The sequence below is a fragment of the Pieris brassicae genome, chromosome 9 (genome assembly GCF_905147105.1).
Source record: "Pieris brassicae chromosome 9, ilPieBrab1.1, whole genome shotgun sequence".
In the NCBI taxonomy this organism is placed as follows: domain Eukaryota; kingdom Metazoa; phylum Arthropoda; class Insecta; order Lepidoptera; family Pieridae; genus Pieris; species Pieris brassicae.
Genome location: NC_059673.1, coordinates 11,365,544 through 11,374,174, shown reverse-complemented (window position 1 = coordinate 11,374,174; position 8,631 = coordinate 11,365,544). Strand labels below are relative to the sequence as shown.

Below are 8,631 nucleotides of genomic sequence, written 5' to 3'. Positions count from 1 at the left end.
AGTGATTGTGTTTTGGTCTTTCTTCTTAATTTTAACTTAATAAATAATTTAGTAACCTTAAAGCAAACAGCAACATTGTTGTGACGAATCGTTAAAATTAAAAAAAAACAAGACCGTTGTAAGGAATATCATAGCTTAAGTTTTAAATAATTTGGAAATTATAAATTCTAGTTTGAAAAAAAATATATTTAACTAGGATGGTTTTATTTTTCCTCAAATAAAACTGTTGCAATTAAAGCAATTTTTAGGTCAATTATAATTTCTAGAAATATTATTAACAACAACATAACCAAGGAAATAACCACTCAAAGGTTTAATTGCCACATATAGAGAATATTTCACCACAACTCCAAGTACCTGAAAGAAAACATAATTAAAAGATGTATACAATGCATTTGGATTTCCATACATACACATTTTGTGGCTTTTCTTAATCTGTAACTCTGTAATTGCATTATGCAATAACGAATATTATTGTTGATATTAAGTTAATTCCACCTATAAAGTAATATTGTCTATTAAAACTAAAATAATTTTAAAGATTTGTTATAATCTTACCCCGTCCAATCAGTGTGCAACGTCTGTTTCTTATGCCAATTATTTAATCAATTATTTCTAACGAATGTATACCTCAGGTACACTGTAATCCTTATGCTAACATTAAAAAAAAGTATTTTCATTACTTTAAGGGAAACTTGAACTTATTTGGACCATAACAATGCCATAGGTGATAAAAGTGGAAAAGATCTGTAAAAAAATTGTATATTTCAAAGCAGTGTTAACTATGCCTAGCCACTAGATTAATCTAGTGGTTCGAATGTAAACTTAAAGCAGAATTCCTGAATCGGGCGTCGAAGCAGAATACGAAATTTCATGCTTATATCCGCGACGCTTAAATCCTACATCAAGCGTTTTTTAAGGCAGTTTCTGCACCACTTTTTTGTGGAACCAGCTTATCGGGCTTCGAGAGAAGAGTGTAAAAGCGGACAATACACCCGTAAGCCTTTTAGCGTTGCTGGTGTCCAAAGGCGACGGGAGGCATTGCTTTCTAAGTGACCTGACTGCTCGTTGGATCCCTGGCCCATATAGAAAGATAAGTTAAAAAAGATTATAAGTAATGCACGCTTTATAAACAGCCTTAAACTCACAAATGTAGTAATTTTGTGGCGGTCAGATATAGGTAAGGATTTAAGGTCAGACAAAATATATAGTGACGTACCGGACCAAGCAATTCTCGAGACACTGTGAAGAAACCCATCGGGTTCGTCTCAGGATTATTGATTAACACGACCAGTTGAAATATGTCAACTTCTGAGGGAATCGCCTTACCGACCGATGTGACGAGTAGAGATAATTCTCCTACTTTATGCCTTATACTTTCCACCTGTATCATTTTTATAAATATCAATTAAATAGATTAAAAATATTTATGGACCAGATTGCCTGACTTAGTCAATGACTAGAAATAATTGAAACGGCCTTCGCCACTATGCTCACATTTCGAATCTACTGATATTCTAAACTTTTCATTTAAGAATATAAAAACTACAAGATACATATAGAATGTTTATCTTATGAACAAATTTAAATTACTTTGATAAGATAGGGCAGTCATAGTTCCCAAATCCTTGTTCTTAATACTCTAAAGTCAAAGTCAAATCAAGTGGATGATAACCTAAACATACTTCTTAACACTTACCTCTTTGCTTATTTGATACGATGCTTCCACATACAAAATAGCTCTAAATATATGCAATATTATCCAAGCGAATTCCACACAAGACTGCTTTGTTTTATGTTCATAATCTGAAAAAGATTTTTAGAAAGCATTAATTTTGAAAACGTAACTTATATATCCATACAGGATATGGTCCGTTATTTTTGTAATGTTTATACCATTACAAACATAAAGAGAAATCGTGATATATAGTGAGAAATAACATTCACAAACAAGAAAAAATATATGCCACAGAAGAAACTTTAGCGTGAACATAACAAGAAAATCAACGCTGACTTTCAAAGGGTTTAGCGCGCCAAGAAATCGCGCAGCGTGATCATACTTGCATTTCTCATTACGCTTATAACTTACTCCGTTTAAAAACATTGAGCGTAGCAATGCTGCCAAAATAATGTGAGTATATTACCTGTCGAAGTGATCGCTGCTGCTAAGGTGTAGACGGTACCTACTAAATTTACCGTAAACATTGAAGCTAAAGTCACAGCCAATAAATCCTCGGATGTATTGTATTTAAAAAACATGTTACATGTGCTCACGAAAGCCTTGCTGAGAGCACAAATAGATATACAAATATCACACATCGGGGGTTTGGGCTTTTTATCTGTGCAAAAAGATTTCTATTTAATGTTGCCTTATGAAATATTTTCTATTGTCATTTCTATGGTAAATATATTAAGCTGAATTATCACGTTTCATTCATGCATTCATTCATTCATCGCCTTTTATTTCGAGGGGGCAATTTTAACATTTTCATGTAGAGGCTACGAGTACACCAAACAACTAGTGTGATCAGGATGGCGGTTTTAGGTCAAGAACGGGTCAGGATTTGGTGACGTGGAATTTATAGTCCAAGAAACCCAAAAACAACAACTTCGCGAAAGTGGTATCCGATCAAAACAGCGTGAACCTAATTGATTTGAAGTGAAAAACATTTGTCTAAAACAGTTAACTTTATTTTTGGGTGTTTCCCGCACGATTCGAGGTTACAAATATTAAATAAGTGCAAATAAGTGATCTATAACGTAATAATAGTTATGCAGAATTCGTGAGAAAATGAAAAAAATATTATATTTACTGTCGATAAAACAGTAATTCACTATTCGTAACGAATGTTGCTTGAACTTTTTCAAATTTTACAAATTCAAAATCATGTATTAATTTAGGTAACACAATTTACACTTATGAACGTCAGTAAAGAAATACATATTAAATGCTTCTAAATTTACATTTACTGCCAGTTCTCAAATCAAGGGCGTAGAACGGACGAGAAGAACTGGCAATAAACTATCCGTCACCTCTTTTAAATCGCCAAGTAGGTCCTGTCGTCACTGCCCCTAACCTCTTAAACCGCCATCTCGTGGCTGAGCGGGGCCGCAGCCTGCGCTCAGCTATTTAGTTTATTTATTTTAATCAGCTAGTTAATTAAATTATCAATGATTAATGTCCACTGGTGTTCTATATAGCTCTAGTCGTAATTATAACGAGATAGTTTTGTTTAGAGCCTAGAGCCTAGATTACGCAAAACATTTTTTTAAATATAATTGATATATTGAAATACTTGAACTTTTTCAAATTTTACAAATTCAAAATCATGTATTAATTTAGGTAACACAATTTACACTTATGAACGTCAGTAAAGAAATACATATTAAATGCTTCTAAATTTACATTTACTGCCAGTTCTCAAATCAAGGGCGTAGAACGGACGAGAAGAACTGGCAATAAACTATCCGTCACCTCTTTTAAATCGCCAAGTAGGTCCTGTCGTCACTGCCCCTAACCTCTTAAACCGCCATCTCGTGGCTGAGCGGGGCCGCAGCCTGCGCTCAGCTATTTAGTTTATTTATTTTAATCAGCTAGTTAATTAAATTATCAATGATTAATGTCCACTGGTGTTCTATATAGCTCTAGTCGTAATTATAACGAGACAGTTTTGTTTAGAGCCTAGAGCCTAGATTACGCAAAACATTTTTTTAAATATAATTGATATATTGAAATACTTGAACTTTTTCAAATTTTACAAATTCAAAATCATGTATTAATTTAGGTAACACAATTTACACTTATGAACGTCAGTAAAGAAATACATATTAAATGCTTCTAAATTTACATTTACTGCCAGTTCTCAAATCAAGGGCGTAGAACGGACGAGAAGAACTGGCAATAACCTATCCGTCACCTCTTTTAAATCGCCAAGTAGGTCCTGTCGTCACTGCCCCTAACCTCTTAAACCGCCATCTCGTGGCTGAGCGGGGCCGCAGCCTGCGCTCAGCTATTTAGTTTATTTATTTTAATCAGCTAGTTAATTAAATTATCAATGATTAATGTCCACCACACTCTAGTCGTAATTATAACGAGACAGTTTTGTTTAGAGCCTAGAGCCTAGATTACGCAAAACATTTTTTTAAATATAATTGATATATTGAAATAGCCTTAATGTGTTAAAAATGTATTAAGTATATATAAACACCTGATTTAATGTCAGCAATAAGTTCCATGAGTTCAAATTTAATAGTTTCCATATATTTATGAATTTCAAATTTTATAAAACTCGTCTTGAGCTCAATCAGAGTTTGTGAAAGTGCAATGATAATATTTAGAAAACATTCCGCGAACATGTCCACTGAAAGAAATACAATAAAATTAAGTTTAAATGTTTTCTTTTTCTTAGAAGTATTTTTCTGTAATTAAAGACATGTAAGGGCTACTGCGCAGATGACAAAGGTACGCCCACCTCTGGAGTTTCGGAAGACTAGTGGTAGTCATTGGATTTTTTTTTCCGCTTTAAGGTTTGGGCTAAAGAAGATGAAAATAACCATTTCCATTAATACTTCAGTTATCATAACTAATATCTAAAATCCCTCCAGTAAGTAAACCAGATATTTAAAGAAGCATAGAGCGGTAAAAATTTGGTTAAAACATTCGCTCCTAGGTGAACTAATTCAAATAAACAATACCTTTGATATTTCCGTAGAATATATACCAAAGCAAAACACATCCAAATCGTAGTAAGATAAACAATGCAATCAAAAGAGATCGCCATCGCTCTCTTGCAAGATTATTTTTTTTATTTATCTGAAAAAGAACGCACAAATAATATATATTCTTCTCTACGCATGTTATCTATGATATATTATGTTATTGATGACCAATAACAATCAAATTCGTTCCAGCCCAACAGACAACAACGTTTCACTCTCTTAGGGATATTTTTTTTATCCCATAAACGAATAATAACTTAAGTAACTTGCAAGAAGATATATATATTAATCGAATTGAAAATGAATTCTATTTAATATGATTTAGGCTTAAGTTTGGTCATTACCTTTTCCACTCCGTCAATATGTATTAACGGGATCCGTCAATATGTCAATATGGAAAAGGGAATGGATTAAAGTCTAAATAAAAGACAAAACAATCGATGGGTAAAGAGGGTACTGAGAGAGAGAGAGGGTAGGGAGACTGATATAGTGGATGGAGAACTAGGCACAATAACGAGATAGCACGAATTTTAACAAAAACTTAAAAATTAGCGTAAGATCAACCGAGTAATTTTGAAATTAAAATCTACGTTTTAAAGGATTTTTCTTGGTTCGACCGCTTGATTGAACAGGTGGGCAGCATTTGGATTCTCGCTGCTGGCCTTATGCTCCAGCTCAGCTTTGGCTATTTTAGCGAGCCGGAATGGGCGTGTTCCCGCGACTTGCGCAAAAGCGTCTCCTGCGAGAATAGCTCGGCTTGGGCCGTCGCGGGGTGGTCAATCGGCTGAAGGGCAGGACAGACGCTTACCGGAGTGAGTAAAATACGAAGTCCCCGGTGAATTAATTTTTTACCAGAATCAGTTTTTGGCTTTTGTGTGCCACGCGGAATGGGGGCCGCTCCAACCAGTGCCCATATTAATAGTAACCGGAATTTGGGATAAAAAAAATTGGTCACATATCGTGAATATGTTCCGCGACCGATCCCGAATCGATTAGAGAGTCAAACGGCAGTCATACGAAGGAGTTTCATCGTTATTAAATTAGAATGACAATGTCGGATTATACTAACATCATTGCACTTACATTAATAATAATGACTATGTAATTACTACAACAATAGTATCTACAAATTAACGACTATTTGTTTGTTCAAATAGTCGTTAATTTGTATCTCTAGTAATATGTGCAAATCTAATAAACCACAATTGTTGTTAATTTAGAAGCTCTGTGAAATGTTTTAATGACAATGACAGCTGACACCAGCGTCATTACTCATACATTTTCAATATTAAATTAAAAATTATAAACTTGTGGCAAGACATGTGATATTTTTAAAAAGAATAATTACCGGAACACAATCTGTCAACAATTCCAAACTACCTTTACTGCTTAATATCGCGATGTTTAAAAATATTGTTTTTGCAGTCCAATCAACCATCCTTAATACCAAAGAAATAACAGAAATATTTCCTATTATTGCCGGAGAGAATAAGGCGAAGTAGGAAAATGTAAAATATATACCGTCTGAAAAGTTAGACTAGACTGAAATATGTTAAATGAAGCAGTGCAGTGCTAAACAGGCGTTGGCACCAGATATCTCAAGCTATTTTCATAATTGTTCTAGTACTAGTATATAGTTAATGAATATAATAAAAGTAGATGATCACTCGATAGCTGGTATACTCCGTGGATTTTAAACCTACGACTTTTTTTTTTTTTTTTTTTGAGAATGGAATCTCGCTGTTGGCCTTAAGGGCCTTTACAGCTCAGCTCGGGCTGTTTTGGCGAGCGTAGCTCGGCCAGAATGGCGTTTTATCCCGCGGCTAGCGCAAGGGCGTCTCCTGTGAGACTCGAACCTCGGCTTGGGCCGTCGCGGGGCGGTCAATCGCCTGAAGGGCAGGACGGAAGCTCACTGTAGTGAGCGAAGTGCGAAGTAAAGGTCCTCGCCTTCCCCGGTGAAGGCGGTTTTTTACCCTAAACTGTGATTGGCTATTTTTATTATTGGCCGCGCGGGCGGCATTTAATTTATTGTTTGCTACAGTAATTGGATCGTCCGGATCCGTTAGTATGTGTCGGGGCCTCCTACGAGCCTTTTTTGTCGGGAAGGGGTAATAGTTGATGCTATTATGCACCAGCGGATTGGGATGGTGTTTAGCCTTGTCAAAGTGGCGTGTGGACGCCAACTTCATCCATTGGGCTATGGTAGGGAGCTCCAGGTCATGGTGGAGATCGACGTTTCTCACATAGAAGGGCGCACCGGTCGCGATTCTCATGAATCGCGACTGAAGCACCTGTAGTCGGTGTATATAGGAGGGGGCACAATGCGCAAAGACTACGCTAGCGTATGTCATGCACGGTCGGATGCAGGCCTTGTACAGGGTGACCTTGTGTCTTAGAGACATTTGACTCCTTTTATTTAGGAGGAAATGAAGGCGAGAGAGGACAAAATGTGCCTTCTTGCGAACGGCGGCTATGTGCTTTCGGAAAGACATGCCGCTATCGAGCGTGACTCCTAGATATTTAACGGACTTTTGCCATGGAATGGCTTGCCCGTATAGGGTTACCTCTGTCTTGAGGTGAAATTTATCCCTAGCGATAGCACCGGGGTTGCCCCTGGCAAAGAGAACTGCTACGCTTTTCTCGGGATTTATTTGGAAGCCCCATTTCCGAAACCATTCGCCTAACGACGTGGTAGCGGTCTGGAGTCTGTCCACAATGACACCTCTATCTTTATGGGTGGTATAGAGAGCGGTGTCATCGGCATAGAGGGCTAGCTCCACATTGGGAGCCCTAGGGATGTCGCCGGTATACAGCGTGAACAGAAGGGGCGAGAGGACCGAGCCCTGAGGGACTCCGGCCATGATGGGGCGAGGAGACGATAACGTTCCTTCTACGCGATAGCGCATTGAGCGGTCGGACAAGAAGTCGTGTACGATACGCACGAGTCTTAGTGGCACATTAAGGTGGTAGAGCTTGTAAACCAAGCCGTTGTGCCAGACCTTGTCGAAAGCTTTCGCTATGTTGAAGAAGAGCGCACCCGTGGCTCTCGGTTTCAGGGAGCTATTCATCCCGGAGAGGATGTGCTCCGTGATTCGATGGACTTGATGAACGCACGAGTGGGCCGGCCTGAAGCCAAACTGCTCATCGGGAAAGAGCCCCTTATCTAGGGCAAAGTCTAGGAGGCGCTTTTTAAGTACCTTCTCGTAAAGCTTGCTAAGCGTATTGAGAAGGCTGATAGGGCGGTAACTGGTGGGGTTGTTACGGGGTTTGCCTGGTTTGTGAATACCAATGACAATGGCCTCTTTCCACTGCGCCGGGAAGGTGCAGTTTTCAAGGAGGCAATTGAAAATGGACACTAGTAGGCATATCAGATGAGGCGGGAGGCACCGGAGGACCTTGTTCGAGATGGCGTCGAGACCTGGAGATTTACGAGGCAGTGAACTCTTTATTAGAGTTTTGACCTCGGCGATCGACGTAGGAGGGAGCGGCTCGGGAGGGAGGGGCAGTGCTACGATGCGTTCGACCTCGCGGTTCACGTGTTCGACGTGCGCCGGGTCGCTATGATCGAGATACGGGGTGCACTGCTCCACTAGGTTGACGGCTAAGCACTCGGCTTTTTCGTCGTCGTCGAATGCGTCAGGCAGATTTGGACGCTTGAGAGGGGGCATGGACGCCACCGTGTCGGTTTTTAGGGAACGCGCGAGAGACCAATAGGCCGTGTGCGAAGGTGACAATTCGCTGGTAAGACGGTCCCAGCGTTCGTTTCTAATTTCCCGCATGCGCTCTTTGACTCGGCGCTGCGAGGCGCGGAGTGCTCTGCGGTTTTCGTCGGTCGGTGCTCTGGCGAAGGCGCGAGTCGCCGCGTTCTTCTCGGTCAATAGACGCCTCGCGTCCGGGGGAAGCTCCCAGCGT

General features: G+C 39.1%; 1 long non-coding RNA gene across 1 annotated transcript; it reads right to left on the bottom strand.

The window, feature by feature from the left end:
* Positions 1 to 597: 597 nt before the first annotated feature.
* Positions 598 to 4,807, bottom strand: LOC123714520. The gene is made up of 6 exons (XR_006754318.1): positions 4,696 to 4,807; positions 4,209 to 4,361; positions 2,145 to 2,339; positions 1,700 to 1,806; positions 1,220 to 1,384; positions 598 to 747 (listed from the first exon to the last, which is right to left on the bottom strand). It is a non-coding gene; the product is annotated as an uncharacterized LOC123714520 (long non-coding RNA).
* Positions 4,808 to 8,631: the final 3,824 nt, after the last annotated feature.